This window comes from Sapajus apella, unplaced genomic scaffold (assembly GCF_009761245.1).
Source record: "Sapajus apella isolate SASKATOON/1434 unplaced genomic scaffold, GSC_monkey_1.0 scaffold14, whole genome shotgun sequence".
NCBI classification, from domain to species: domain Eukaryota; kingdom Metazoa; phylum Chordata; class Mammalia; order Primates; family Cebidae; genus Sapajus; species Sapajus apella.
The window spans coordinates 18,767,813-18,784,485 of record NW_022436954.1 but is presented as its reverse complement, the minus strand read 5'-3'; positions in this window follow the sequence as shown (position 1 = coordinate 18,784,485).

Sequence of the window (16,673 nt, the reverse complement as noted above, 5' to 3'; positions counted from 1 at the left end):
ACATCATTAATATTTCTGGCATTTTTATTCTTGGCTGTCTACAACAAAACAAAACAACACAGTTTAGTTATTATAGTTTAGATTTTGACATTTATAGGTTCACAGTTAAATAATCTTATAGATATTAAGAAAAGGGTGAATTCTCATTACAACTGTCAATATCTATGGGTCCCAGATCCCGTAGGACCCACCTGGAAAAGTCTATATTTCTTAAGCAAGCACTCATAAGGTGGTAAATTAATATCTGGTTCCATTATCTCTTGCCTACTCATAATGCTGAATAATGATCACAAAGACTCAGAGGCACACAACAATAAACATATATTTGGCTCAAGAGTCTGTGGAGTTCCACTGGTGTGGGGTGGGCTTGATTGACCTTGGCTGGACTGGTTCGTGCATCTTCTGTCAGACGTGGGTAGTCTGGGAAGCTCTGCAGATCGTGGCTGGGCTTATGCCCACGTCTGGAATCGGCTGGCTCTTGGCTGATCTAGGATGCCTCATCTGAGATGACTGGCTGACTCAGCTTTGCTGCATGAGTCTCATGCTCCAACAGGATAGCCCGGGCATATTCTCATGGCAAGTACAAAGGCTCAAGAAGGAAGTGGGAAATGTGCAGAAGCTTTTTAAAGCATGTTTGTTTCATACTTGCTAACATCCCACTGGTCAAAGCAAGCCAAATGTCTGTGTTGCAGAGGAAGGACACTAAAAAGTTACATAACAGATGGCAAGAATACAGAGAGGAGTAGAGAACAAGGAGGGTCTCATTGACACCACTGCTCTGCTACAATACCTATCATTTGCTTTGTTTTTACTGAGAGCCAGGGACAGGGTGATACCCATGAGTATTGAAGATGATGTATGTAAAGGATCTGGCCCTTTAGAACCAGATTCAGAGCCTCAGAGAGGTAAGTAGCTTTACAAAGGTCACACAGCTAGCAAACAGCAGAGTTGAGATTAGAATTTCATGCTGGCTGACCGCTATAGGTGACCTTTCTATACTAGCACATGGCTCGGTTATTAATAATTTTATTACTAGTTTTGAGGCTGCATCATACCGTAACTGCTTAAATTTCTAAATTAGACAGAAGATCCATATAGAAGGTTTGAGCCTTTTTGGGTTTGTTAGTTTAAACATTTCAAATACACAATTTTAACATAAGATAATTACTCCCAAATAACAACAGTGATAATAACTTACCAAGAACTTACTGTATGACAAGCACTGTGCAAAAATTTTTACCTATGTCCCATCTTCTTTAGGTCTGTCAGTCACCTTAGAAACTAGGTGTCATTTCCCCCTCTATTTTACAGATGAGTTCGTAAGAGCCAGGTATGGGCGCTAACCCAGGTGGGATAAAGATCTAGCTCATGCTTCAAACCGTCTTACTAGATGGCTCCCCGTTTGTGTTATGAAATAGAATTTGACAGGTTTGGGGTCACTTTGGGGATGATTGGCCATGCCCCCATGAGCCTCTCCCTTTCTGCTTTCATCTCCTTCTCTCAGGTGCCTGATCTCCCTGGGCAGGATTAAACCAGGCATGGGGTGGGGTGAGGGCTTTGTGTGGAGGGGCGGCTTCCAACGTTGCAGACGGGAAATTGTGTTGGGAAGTGGGGCAGGGTGGCGCGGGTTGCTCCTCATGGAGTGAACAGTCACTGGCCACTGGAAGCTAGCTTCTTGGCAGTGCAGTCTCCAAGATGGATGGCCATGGCCTTCAGGGCTGGACAACCGCTTCTCGGGCCTTTGATGCTGTAAGCAGAGCAAACGTGAGCTGGCCGCCTGGCCACAGCTGCCTCTCATTAGGGCCGGCTTCCTCCAGCCCAGGACAAGGTGAGCCTGCGACATAAGCGGGGACAAATGCCATATGTGTCACCCCAGCTGGCTGAAAAACTTTGCTCTTGACTTCTTGCCCTAAACTCCCTTCCCAGCCCCCACCCAACAGCCCCATGGTTCTTCAGGCCAGAATCTGGAGTCCGAACAGGTCTTCCTTCCCCATAATTCAATCCATCAGCAAATCCCATCGGCTCTGTTTTCAAAATAGTCTTCAGTCTAACCAGACTTCTCAGCTCCATGACAGCACCTAAGTCACATTCAGCCTGACCTGGTTAAGGGCAGGAGTCTCCGGTTATGGGTCAAATTGTGCCCGCCAATTAAATTTATATGTTCAAATCCAGGTACCCTCACACCTCAGAACGTGGCCTTATTTGGAAATAGGGCCATTGCTGGTCCTATTTAAAGGGGAAATTTGGGCACAGACATGGACACAGAAGAATGCCTTGTAAAGATGAAGGCTGGAGATTATGGTGATGCCAAAGATTGTCAACAAAACACCGGAAGTTAGGTAAGAGATATGAAATGAATTTTCCCTCCTAGCTCTCAGAAGGAGCCATTCTTGCTGACACCTTGATCTCAGATTATTTAACCGTGGAATGATAAATTTCTATTGTTTAAGCCTCCCCATTGGAGATGCTCTGTCACAGCAGCCCCAGCCAGCTGTGGCACCTCCCAACCAGATTCTCCGCTTTCTTTAGCCTCCCTTCTGATTCACCTCCACTCAGGCGGTGCTCCACAGAGGACCGATACTTTAGCAATTCCACTTTGGACCATGTCATTCACCTGCCTGGAATTATGTGCAAGCTTACCATGTCCTTGGAAGGTAAGCCAGGCCCTACAAGGCCTTGTTCCTTCCATTCTTCCTCTTTTCCCCTAGTTCTCTGCCCTCTGCCTACCCCAGCCTCCTTGTCTGTCTTGAGCATGCCCCACCCTTCCAGCCAAGGAGCTTTGTACATACTGTGCCCTCTCTGTCTTCCAAGTCTTTTCACAATCACCTTGTCTAAAGAGCCAGGGAAACACTGATGAGGAGGAAGAGGATAGAGAAGGGAAGGCAGGAAAGGACCCTGATGGGGGCTGACTGACCTGTGACCAGCTCACAGCCTCTGACAGGAGAGGGCTGCTCACCAGGGATTAGAAGTTTTGAGATGCAGAACCAGACTCTCACTGAATTCTTCTCTAGGGACTTGTGTAACCTCAGGTGAGTCTCTGGTATGGGGATGTGGGCCTTGGTTTACCTATCTGTAAAATGGATCAATATGTGACCTCATTTAATGCTCCCAACATCCGTGCGAGGCAGGTGATGTCTCAATAGATGCTGTTAGTGTCTTCATTTGTTAGAGGGGAAAATTGAGGCTGGGGTTGATAAAGCAACTTGCCCAAGGTTACCCAGTATGAGAAATGGCAGAGCTGGGATTTGAAACTGAGTCTCTCTGACTCCAGAATTCACATCTGTGGTCACTGTGCTACATCGGTGGTTCCGAGAAGCTGGGCCACTGACCGTCCACACCTGTAAAATGGGCAGGTTGTGAGACTTTGGGTGCTTCTGTACAGTGTAATTCCATGGAGATGACCCAAAGGACATAGTGCTTCTAGAAACGCTGTAGGTGGAAAGCACCACGTCAGCCCACACGTGGAGATAACGTGCACGTTGAAGACATGTGTGTCCTCTACTCTGTGGCTTCAACAGGACAGAAATCACAAAGCCACCCAGAAGAAATCTCCAGGCTCTCCCCAAAGACATGGCTGCTACTCTTGGGGAGAGGGAGAAACAGCTGGGGTGGCCGCTGGAATTTTACCAGCATGGAGATGATCCCTTGTAACACAGGTTTCATGTTTTCAACCTCATTCCAGCTCTGAGGCTAAAAAAAAGGAGGTTAATAAACAAGATTATAAGATCAATATGATTGGAGCAAAAAAAAAGTGCTTTGAAACAGTCCTAGTGTAGGTTGCATATTATTAATGGGAAGTCCCCAAATACAGTCACCTCCAAACAACTGCTGACCAATGTCCAGCCTCTGTAGGGGGCCAGGCTCAGGGCTAAGATTTTTATGCATCTTCTCTCATTTAATCCCGAAACCACCCTCTGAGGGTTCATAGGGGAAGGGGTTCCCTTACCAATTTTGCTGGAAAAGAAACCTGAGCTTCGATGACAGGGAGTCCTTGGCCAGTCAGTGACTGAGCCGGAGATTACAGCCAGATCTGTAGATTGCAGAGCTCATGCCATCAGCCACACTGGGAGTGTGGCAGGCCAGGATGTGACCTCTCTATTAACATGTTTTTCTATGAACTTCTTAAGCCTTTGACACCCCCCACCTCTTACCTGCAAATGATGTGTCTTCAGCTTCAAGGAGCCTTTCATCATTGTCCCCAGGGACAATGTATATCACAAGCAACTGAGAAAGAACAGAATCCACAATCCAACTATATATAATTCTCTTCCACTTAGGGGGAAAGCTGAATGGTTTGAGAAGAGTATTTCTTTAATGAGCTTGGAAAGGCAGAGTTGGAAGGGGTAGCAGGAGACTGTCTCAGAATGGGGACTCTGCCTGGCACCTGGGTTGAATCTGGAGGCAGAAGGTGGGAATCGCAGCCCTTTACATTAGGAGGTGGCGAGCAGAGGGACATTTCTGTCCCTTCCCAGAAAAAGCCCAGCAAACCTGCGTGTGTTTGTGCACAATGGCTGCATGCGGTGGGGTGAGGGGCTGCTGCGCCCACATGCTCAAACATGCAGGGCCTGGGGCAAAGGTGTAGAGTCAGGGGTCCCCACAGTCCCTCCAGGGTGTGGCGAGAGAACCTCCAGAGCCCAGGTACACTGCCTCACCGCTAAGGGTGGTGGCCCAAAGCAGGGCCTGGCCAGGAGGTGGGGAGAATCCCAAGCTGTGAGGAGCACAGAGGAGGCCTGGCTGCTCCACGGTCGCAGGCTGAGGGGCTGGCGGCTAAGAATAGACATCACTTTTGTCACCACCATTGAAGGATGAAAGGATGGCAGCTGCCCAGACCCGAGGAAGCCCTGCCTCCCACATGGGCCCAGTAAAATCCTCAGAAATTCATGGCAGTGGGTGTGGCCGTGCAGTAGAGCATCAGCACAGGGAGGGTCCAGGGAGAAATCAGCTCATCCCGGAAAAAGAAGCCACATGGACTTAAACACCCAAGCTTATCACCTGCAAAGTGTTACCTGCCTTAGGATTCCGCCTCACACCAGTGCTTCCTGCTAGGATGTGCAGTTCTGTGCAACCCTACCTTTCATCACTACACACACCACACACACACACACACACACACACACACACACACACACACGCTCACTCTCCATACACATTCCACCCACACACATGTACCACACACACTCACACACCACACACACACACCCTCCATACACTCTCCACACACACACACACACACCCCTCCACAAACTCACCACACACCCTCCATACACTTTCCACACACAGACACCCCTTCCACACACAGACACACAACCTCCACACACACCACACACCGTCCACAAATTCTACACACACACACAAACACACACATTCCATACACTCTACACACACACCACACCACACTCTCCATACACTCTACACACACACTACACACCTTGCATACACTCTCCACACTCGCACTGTCTCCACACACACACACACACCACCCTCCATAGACACACATACCAAACACCCTCCATACATTCTCCACACACACACATACACTCCACAAACACACACACTCCACACACACACACACTACATACACACTTACTCTCCATAGATTCTTCACACATATTCTACACACACACCACACACCTTCCATGCACACACACATTGTACACACACACACAACCTCCACAACCTCCCCCCCCACACATACACCCTCCGTGCACACACCCTCCACATACACCACACACACCCTCCACATGTAGTCTCTGAGGCCCAGGAGGCCTCTCTCTGACCCTGTGTGAAAGGCAGAATAACAACCCCTCTGTATATGCCCAAGCCATAGTCCCCAGAATCTGTGATATGCTGTGTTCCATGACAAGGGAGAATTAAGGTTTGTCTGGTCTGCTTCCACTGCTGTAACAAAATTTCATAGACTGGGTGGCTTAAACAACAGACATTTATTTCTCAAGGTTTTGGAGACTGGGAAGTCCAAGGTCAAGGGCCAGGAGGGTAGGGGTTTGGTGAGGGCTTGTAGACAGGCCTTCTCACCAAGTCTTCACATGGCTGAGACCAGAGATAGGGCTTACTTATCTCTTTTCGTCTTATAACGGCACTAATGCCACCATAGGGGCTCCACCCTCATGGGCTAATCACCTCCTGAAGGACCCAGTTCCTAATATCATTGCACTGGAGATTTGGGCTCCAACTCATGAATTTGGAGGGACACAAACATTCAATCCATAGCAAGATTATAGAAGAAACTGGGGTTGTTAATCAGCTGACCTGGAGTTGGGGAGATTATCCTGGATTATCTGGGTGGTCCTTAACAAGTGAAAGAGGGCAGTGAGCGTCAGTGTCAGAGCTGGAGAGATTTGAAGATACCATACCTCCAGCTTTGGAGACAGAGGAAGGAGCCAGGAGCCATGGAACGTGGGTGTCTTCTAGAAGCTGCAAAAGACGAGAGAGTGGATTCTCCACTGGATCCTTCAGAAAGAATGTAGTCCTACAGACACTTTGATTTTAGCCCAGTGAGGCCCCTTTTGGACTTCTGCCCATCAAAACCATAAGATAAAACGTGTGTATTGTTTTGGGTGACTAAGTCTCTTACAGCAGCAATGAGTCTAATGCTGCCCGTTTTCTCAGCACAGAACTTTCCCTTTGCCTCCAGGCCTCTCTTCTGCTGTTCCCCCACTTCATTTTATCACATTGCTCTTGCTCACCGGGTTCCCTAATGTGGTTTGGAGCTGCGTCCCCACCCAAATCTCATGTTGAAATGTAATCCCCAATGCTGAAGGTGTGGCCTGGTGGAAGGCGATTGGATCACAAGAGAGGTTTCTTGTGGTTTAACACCAACCTTCCTTACTGCTGTCATCGCAGTAGTGAGATCTGGGTGTTTGGCATATAGGAATGCTTGTGATTTTTGCACTTTGATTTTGTATCCTGAGACTTTGCTGGTTGCTTATCAGTTTAAGGAGATTTTGGGCTGAAATGATGGGGTCTTCTAAATATACAATCATGTCATCTGCAAATAGAGACTTGACATCCTCTTTTGCTAAGTGAATACCCTTTCTTTTTTTTTTTTTTGCCTAATTGTCCTGTCCAGAACTTCCAATACTGTGTTGAATAGGAGTAGTGAGAGAGGGCATCCTTGTTTTGTGCCAGTTTTCAAAGGGAATGCTTCCAGTTTTTGCCCATTCAGTATGCCCATTCAGCTATGGGTTTGTCATAAATAGCTCTTATTATTTTGAGATACATTCCATTGATACCTAGTTTATTGAGAGTTTTTAGCATAAAGGGCTGTTGAATTTTATTGAAGGCCTTCTCTGTATCTATTGAGATAATCATGTGATTTTTGTCTTTGGTTCTGTTTATGTAATGGACTACGTTTATAGATTTGTGTATGTTGAACCAGCCTTGCATTCCATGGATGAAGCTGACTTGATTGTGAGGGATAAGCTTTTTGGTGTGCTGTTGGATTCAGTTTGCCAGTATTTTATTGAGGATTTTTGCATCAATGTTTATCATGGAAATTGGCCTGAAGTTTTCTTTTTTAGTTGAGTCTCTGCCAGGTTTTGGTATCAAGATGATGTTGGTCTCATAAAATGAGTTAGGGAAGATTCCCTCTTTTTGAATTGTTTGGAATAGTTTCAGAAGGAATTGTACTAGCTCCTCTTTGTACTTCTGGTAGATTTCGGCTGTGAACCCATCTGGTCCTGGACTATTTTTGGTTGGTAGGCTATTAATTGCTGCCTCAACTTCAGTCCTTGTTATTGGTCCATTCAGGGTTTCAACTTTTTCTTGGTTTAGTCTTGGAAGAGTGTAAGTGTCCAGGAATTTATCAATTTCTTCTAGTTTTACTGGTTTATTTGCATAGAGGTGTTTGTAGTAATCTCTGATGGTAGTTTGTATTTCTGTGGGATCGGTGGTGATATCCGCTTTATCATTTTTTATTGCATCTATTTGATTCTTAGTCTGGCTAGCAGTCTATCTATTTTGTTGATCTTTTCAAAAAACCAGCTTCTGGATTCATTGATTTTTTTGAAAGGTTTTTTGTGTCTCTGCCTCCTTCAGCTCTACTGTGATCTTAGTTTTTTCTTGTCTTCTGCTAGCTTTTGAATTTCTTTGATCTTGTTCCTCTAGTTCTCTTAATCGTGACGTTAGGGTGTCGATTTTAGATCTTTCCTCCTTTCACTTGTGGGCATTTAGTGCTATAAATTCCCCTCTAGATATTGCTTTAAATGTGTCCCAGAGATTCTGGTACATTGTATCTTTGTTCTCATTGGTTTCGAAGAGTATCTTTATTTCTGCCTTCATTTCATTATTTATCCAGTAGTCATTCAGGAGCAGGTTGTTCAGTTTCCTTGTAGTTGTGTGGTTTTAAGTGAGTGTCTTAATCCTGAGTTCTAATTTGATTGCACTGTGGTCTGAGAGACTGTTATGATTTCCATTCTTTTGCATTTGCTGAGGACTGTTTTACTTATAATTATGTGGTCAGTTTTAGAATAAGTGCAATGTGGTGCAGAGAAGAATGTATATTCTGTGGATTTGGGGTGTAGAGATCTGTACATGTCTATTATGTCCCTTTGGTCTAGATCTGAGTTCAAGTCCTGGATATCCTTGTTAATTTTCTGTTTCGTTGATTTGTCTAATATTGACAGTGGGGTGTTAAAGTCTCCCACTATTATTGTGTGAGAGTCTAAGTCTCTTTGTAGATCATTAAGAACTTGCTTTATGTGTCTGGGTGCTCCTGTAGTGGGTGCATAGATACCAATAACAGACAAACAGAGAACTAAATCATGAGTGAGCTCCCATTCACAATTTCTACAAAGAGAATAAAATACCTAGGAATACAACTAATAAAGGACGTGAAGGACCTCTTTAAGGAGAACTACAAACCACTGCTCAAGGAAATAAAAGAGGATACAAATAGATAGAAAAAACATTCCATGCTTATGGTTAGGAAAAATCAGTATCGTGAAAATGGCCATACTGCCAGAAGTAATTTATAGATTCAGTGCTATCCCCATCAAGCTACCACTGACTTTCTTCACAGAATTGGAAAAACAAAAACAAAACACACACCTTAAACTTTGTATGGAACCAAAAAAGAGCCCATATAGCCAAGACAATCCTAAGCAAAAATTAAATAAATAAATAAATAAATAAGCTGGCGGCATCACGCTACCTGACTTCAAACTATACTGTAAAGCTACAGTAAGCAAAACAGCATGGCACTGGTACCAAAACAGAGATATAGACCAATGGAACAAAACAGAGGCTTCAGAAATAATGCCACACTCTACAACCATCTGATCTTTAACAAACCCGACAAAAACAAGCAATGGGGAAAGGATTCCCTATTTCATAAATGGTGTTGGGAAAACTGGCTAGCCATATGCAGAAAGCTGAAACTGGATCCCTTCCTTACACCTTATACAAAAATTAACTCCAGATGGATTAAAGATTTAAACACAAGACTTAACACCATAAAAACCCTAGAAGGAAATCTAGGCTATACCATTCAGGACATAGGCATGGGCAAGGACTTCATGACTAAAACACCAAAAGCAATGGCAACAAAAGCCAAAATAGACAAATGGGATCTAATTAAACTCCAGAGCTCCTGCACAGCAAAAGAAACTATCATTAGAGTGAACTGGCAAGCAAAAGAATGGGGAAAGAAGAATCAAGGGTTATGTTACTCAGGAGGAAAAGGAGAATAGGTATCTAGTAGACAACTGGCAACTCTGCCAGCTCCCTAAAATGCAGAGAGTTCTCATCAAGAGCCTCCCCTGCCTCATCCATCACTCACCTACATTCAACAATAGACTCATTATTTATCACCCCCAAAACAAATCTTCCCTATCTCAGGAACTGGCTGCACTGTCCGATCAGTTGCCCAAGACAGGAATTTGATGACTCTCCACGTTCCCCACAAGAACCACATCCAATATATTACCAAGGCCTACCCATTCAACACCCCCAAATACATACCAAGTCTGTTCTCTTTATCTTTCCTGCCACTGCCCTTGTGGAAGGCCCATCTGTTCCCTGTTCCTCTGTCATAGCCTCCAAATTGGTTATCCTGCTTCCTTACATCAACCCTGCACAGAGCAGCCACCAGTCTGAAGGGCACTGGCTCCATCAGAAGTCATTCAGTGCCTTTCAGAATAGCAATAATAAAGTCCTAAATCCATCATGTGGCCATGTGATGACCAGGCCCTGCTTTGTCTCTGGTGCTCTGTCTCCAGTTCTTCATCCCCTGCTTTTTGTGTCTCCTTTTCCTTCCGCCAAACTGGCTTCCTTTCTTTCTTCCTTCCTTTTATTCCTTCCTTCCTTTCTTTCTTCCCTTTCCTTCCTTCCTTGCCTTTCCTTCCTTCCTTCCCCTCCCTCCCTCCCTCGCTCCCTTCCTTCCTTCCCACCTCCCTCCCTCTCTCCTTTCTTTTCTTTTCTTTTCTTTCTTTCTTTTTCTTTGCTTCTTTCTTTCTTTCTTTTTCTCTTTCTTTCTTTCTTTCTCTCTCTCTTTCTTTCTTCCTTCCTTCCTTCCTTCCTTCCTTCCTTTCTTTCTTTCTTTCTCTTTCTTTCTTTCTTTCTTTCTTTCTTTCTTTCTTTCTTTCTTTCTTTCTTTCTTTCTTTCTTTCTTTCTTTCTTTCTTCTTCTTTCTTTTCTTTCTCTCTCTCTCTCTCTCTCTCTCTTTCTTTCCTTTTTCTTCTTTTTCAGAGACTTGCTTTGTCGCCCAGGTTGGAGTGCAGTGGCGTGATCTCAGCTTACTGCAACCTCTGCCTACCCAATTCAAGCAATTCTTGTGCCTCAGCCTCCTGCTGGGATTACAGATGTGCACCACCACACCAGTTAATTTTTGTGTTTTTAGTAGAGACAGGGTTTCGCCATCTTGACCAGGCTGATCTCAAACTCCTGACCTCAAGCGATTGACCCACCTTAGCCTCCCAAATTGCTGAGATTACAATTGTGAGCCACAGAGCCCAGCCACACTGGCCTTCTTTCAAGTCGTCAAACACTCCATGTTCCCGCCTGTCACAGGGCCTTTGCACATACACTTCTCTCTGCCAAGAATGCTCCACCTGCCTCCTTTCTCCCCAGTGAGTCCTATTTCAGAGGCCTCCCCTGACCTACGACTTCAACCCTAGACTCAGCCATTCGCTCCCACACTACCCTGTCCATCTCACATACGGGCATTTGTCACCATTGCAATTAACTCATTGTTTAAAGGCTTCTGTCAGAACAGCAGTACCCTGGGGTAGGGAATGTATTGTGTTCAGGAATGGGTCCTGGTTCTATTGGACAAGGGGGTGTGCAATCAGTGTTGGTTCAATGAATACATTCAACTTCTCTGTGCATGCCTGCACACCCAGCCCTACACCAGCCGATGCCTCTTGATCCTGAAGAATGAGACTTTCGAAAGTCTGGGAGGTAGGAAACTTCATGTGAATGGTGGGACTGCATCTGTATGGGCTACTCATGGCAAAAGAAACCTTATGCTTCTGAGAGAGGCCCTGATAGTTTCACGAAGTGCTGGGTTCTCAGCTACATGTGGCAGAGTGCATCTCTGGGTCTTAGTAACAGGATTAAATCTCACTTGAGACCTGCAGCAGGCAAAATTCCAGAAGGCAGGAGAGAGAGGGGCGATTAGAGGCTGGTGGGCAGGGAAGGGGAGGACTTAAAGGAAGCCAACGTGTTACAGAGAGCTGCACAGAGGCAGGCAGTATCGGTAGACGAGAAGCCCAACCCACAAACAAAATGTCTTTTTAGATCTCATTTGTGGAGCAAATCTCAAACTTTTAGAGTATACATACATATGTGTGTGTGTATATATATATATATATATATATACACACACACATGTATATACATGTATATATATGTATATATATATATGTGTATATATGTGTGTGTGTGTGTATATATATATATATATATATTTATATTTGAGATGGAGACTTGCTCTGCCACCCAGGCTGGAATGCAGTGGCATGATCTCCGCTCACTGCAACCTCCATCTCCAGGGTTCAAGCAATTCTCCTGCCTCAGCCTCCTGAGTAGCTGAGATTACAAGTGTGCGCCACCACACCTGGCTAATTTTTTATGTGTATTTTTAGTAAAGATGGAGTTTCACCATGATACAGGCTGGTCTCAAGCTCCTGTCCTCAAATGATCTGCCTGCCTCAGCCTCCCAAAGTGCTGTGATTATAGGTGTGAGCCATGTCACCTGGCCTAGAATATTTTTCTTTGGAACTTATATTGATCAGTGTGGGCATGATCCAGAGACCACAGCTGTGGACTCAACTGGGTCCCTATTGCACTGAGTGACACTGAATATGTTGCTTCCACTCTCTAGGTCTGTCTCAGTTTCCCTCTTTGTAAAAAAAAAGGTTGGTTGAAATAGCAGATCTTGAGAGTCCTTGCAATTAGCTCTCATACTGACAAAACACTGCCTGGAAAATGTAGGGGACCTATTTAGATGTGAGTGTTACTATTAGTTAGTCTGGGCTAGGCTGTGCCATGTATAACTGATGAACCTGACATCTCAGTGGCTTAGCACAATAACGACGTATTTCTCCCTCACCTAAAATCTGCTCTATCATCCGGAACGTGTGTCCTCCGAGGTCCTGAGGCAGAGGGGAGAATGACGAGGAAGGCACATTGGCTCTGACTCCCTCTGCCTGGAAGTGACAGAGTTGCTATTCACTGTCTGCTAGTCGAAGGAGTCATGTGGCCCAACCTAGATGCAAGGGAGTCTGGGAGGTGGAAGAAGCCCTTGGAATATATGGTGAGTTCCCACTGTCTCTTTCACCTTCTATTATATGATTTTGGGGTGGAAAAATCTCTACACTCATGAGTGTAGCTCACCAGCATCGAGCACCTTCTATGTGTGAGCCCCAAAACAGGGCCACACCCTGGACACCCTCCTTTGCTCACACTCACATTCCAGTAGACATGCAGAGACCCCAACCTCTCCTGCACACCCACCACTCCTCAGCTGAACATCCAGCACCTCGAAAACATCTGAAATCCCTCCTTCCCAGCGGGAGACATGGAACTAGCCACAGGCTGTGTCTTGCCAATTGTGGGGCATCCTCGGTACGACTAAGGGGACATCTGTTCTCCCTTTGCCTTGAATATGGTCAAAATAAATGGAAAAGGGGATCAGTCTTTCAACCAAAGAGAAAACATTTGAAATCTTTAACTTACTACATTTGTCATTCATTCTCCTACTACACAGTCCTCTACCCATCCATTCAGTTATTCAACAGACATTTTATGCCAGACACTGGATGAGACTTTGGGATGGAGATCCCCTAGAATGTACAGAGTTTTGTTGGGGGCCCAAGGAGAGTGGTATAAGCGTATTGCTCTTAGGGCAAGTCTAACTGGCTTGCTGAAACTAATAATAAGCAGGTAATTGTAATAACGATGAAGATGCCAAAGACAATGGAGACAGCTGCTGTTTCCTGAGTGGCCATTATGTGCCAGGCAGTGGGTACTGCGCTTAATGTCTTAAATATATGATTGCCATTGATTCTCAAAACAAGCCCAGTGAAGCAAGAATTATTATCCCCCATTTTCTTGATAACTTGACGTCCAAAGCCAGCCTAGGTGTCCAGGTACAGCACAGCTGGCTGTGCACCTGCAAGGTCTGTTCAGCAATGGTGGTAGCATCTCCAATGAATCCATTCTGTCTGGAGATTAAAGGTATCCTTCCTCACTGCATGGCCTCCAAGCCTGCTTCTCCAGCCCCTGTCTCCTTAAAGTAGCCACATTGGTTTCTGTTGCCTGCTACAAGGAGCTCTGTGTAGTTGATGTCAACCAGCAGGAAAATATTCCAGGAGAAGGTGAGGGGGATCCACCAGTGCCTCAAAGGTGCCATCTTTTCCTTCCCCTCTGTCTCTGCCTGAGTTCAAGACCACATCAACTCTCCCTGGATTATTAAAATGGCCACTACATGGCCTCCCTATGTCCACAGTTTCTCCTTTAACCATTGTCCACACAGCTGTGAGGAGACCCTCTCAAAGAGAAATCTGTCCCCTCACCCCCAGCGTCCAAGTGTCTGCATATGCAGAGATCCCAACCAGGAGGATATAGGCTCCATCCTCCATCATGCCTTTCTGGCCCTTCAGATCTGCCACCATCTGCCTACCTCCAATCATGTCCTTTCTTGGTCACCTCTGGATAGTTCTCCAAACATGCCATTGACACTAAGGCCTCTGAGCCTTGATTCACATGGTTCTATCCAGTAAATAGCTGTCGAATGTGGAGCCCTGTGCTCGTCCTGTCTTCAACCCCAGTGGCTGGCACATACTGCCTTCTCAAGAACTCAGTGTCCCTCATGGATGCTGAATTAAGCTCAGTTAAGTTATTGAATTAACTGAATTAAAATGAGATGGGACCCTGAGTGATCATCTATTCAGAGGTCTCAAATGGGTTTCCCAAAGGCTGAATTCAGCCAGAATCATTTAAAGATTTTATTTTAACCAGCTGTCTGCATTTTCTAAAGGAGATATTCCACATAGGAATGGATTCAACTTTCTGACTTCTCTTCTATAAGCAGAAGAGCGGCCCCTGCTCTGCTTCCCAGCCCACATTCTGCTCTGACAATAAACCCGTTGGAGGGAGCAGAATGGATGCTCCTTATACACAGGACAAGGGTTCTCCATTTTTCTGCAGCTCCCACCAGCTCACCTTTCTCTTTTTGGCAAAATCTGTCTTGGGCTCTTAAGCACTACAATATTCAGTCTCCGAACTGTTTGAAACCTTATTTTACAAGTGGATGTAGATGCCCACTAGGGGCTTGTCCAAGTTTTCATTGAGGGGCTAAGCTGGGGCTGGGACCGAGGTCCCCAGGTCCTCACTCAGACTCACTATCTGTTATGCCATCTCCATGCATGGCTCTCATGCGATGGACCCAGCCCTGCAGGCCCCACACATGCTGGGATCTCCGTTTGGATTTGCCTTAAGCTCCTTTTGCTACAAGGTTGGGGATGTTTAGAGCCTTCTAAGTCTACATAAACTCCTCCTGTTACCACCCCCAATGAGATCCTCCGATGCCCCCTAGCTCAGCATCTGGGGCCACATCCATCACGGACACTGGGCTGTCAGCACGGCCACGAGCCCCTCTCAAAAGCTCGAATGCAGAATGAATTTATCCCGGGGGGAACCTTGTTATGCTTTTATGTCTTCAATGCATTAGACGTTCTGTCAGCAGCATAAATCAGGACTGGGCTTTCTTCTCGCACACTCGGGAACAGAAAAGACACGCAGGGAACAGATCTAAAACTCACAGAGGCTGAACACGGAAGATCATGTTTTATCACGCCCCATCCCATATTTATTCATTTTTTTTTAACCAAAAAGAGATCTGAGAGAGATCCTGGTGTTGGGGGAGAGTGAGGAGGGAGGCTAGATGGGGAAACAGGTTGAAGTTACTGATTTCCCCATAATCCTATGAGATTGGCCCTAATTGTCCTCAATTCCATAGCTGTAAAATCCTATTCTTCTTCCCTGGCACACCTAAGGTGAGTTATCTTTAAAAAGTCAACACAATCATGTTAAACTCTTCAATAGCTCTCCACCACAATAGGAACAAAATACAAAGACTCTACCAAGGGGCCCGGCCCGTGCCTTCCTCTCCCGTTTCATCCTGCACAGCTCTCTCCCTTTGCTCCGTAAGTTGCATAAACGTTTTTCATTCATTCAACACAAATTTAATGAACGCCTAGTAGGTGCCAGGTACTTTTATAGGCCCCTTAGGTATACAGTAGGGAACGGACAAACATTCCCGCCTTATGAAGCTTACATTTTGGTGAAAGTAAGACAATATCCTAAATGAACAAACATATGTATAATGTGTGAAATGTGACAAGTGCTATTAAAAAAGAAACCAGGCCGGCGCGGTGGCTCAAGCCTGTAATCCCAGCACTGTGGGAGGCCGAGGCGGGTGGATCACGAGGTCAAGAGATCGAGACCATCCTGGTCAACATGGTGAAACCCCGTCTCTACTAAAAACACAAAAAATTAGCTGGGCATGGTGGCGCGTGCCTGTAATCCCAGCTACTCAGGAGGCTGAGGCAGGAGAATTGCCTGAACCTAGGAGGCGGAGGTTGCGGTGAGCCGAGATCGCGCCATTGCACTCCAGCCTGGGTAACAAGAGCGAAACTCCGTCTCAAAAAAAAAAAAAACAAGTTCAAAAAAAAAAGAAACCAGGCTGGGCATGGTGGCTCACGCCTGTAATCCCAGCACTTTGGGGAGCCAAGGTGGGCGGATCACCAGAGGTCAGGAGTTCAAGACCAGCCTACTGAACATGGCGAAACCTCATCTCTACTAAAAAATACAGAAATTAGCCACACATGGTGGCAGGCACCTGTAATCCCAGCTACTCAGGAGGCTGAGGCAGAAGACTCGCTTGAACCCGGGAGGTGGGGGTTGCAGTGAGCAGAGATCGTGTCATTGCACTCCAGCCTGAGGGACAACAGTGAGAATTTGTCTCAAAAAGAAAAAAAGAAAAGAAAAGAAAAGAAACCAGAGACCAGGCCCAGTGGGGCATGCCTGTAACACCATCTACCCAGGAGGCTGAGGCAGGAGGATTGCTGGAGTCCAGGAGTTTGAGGCCAGCCTGGTTGACATGGAGAAACCCCATCTCTGAAAAAAATTTTAAGGGCCAGCCACAGTGGCTC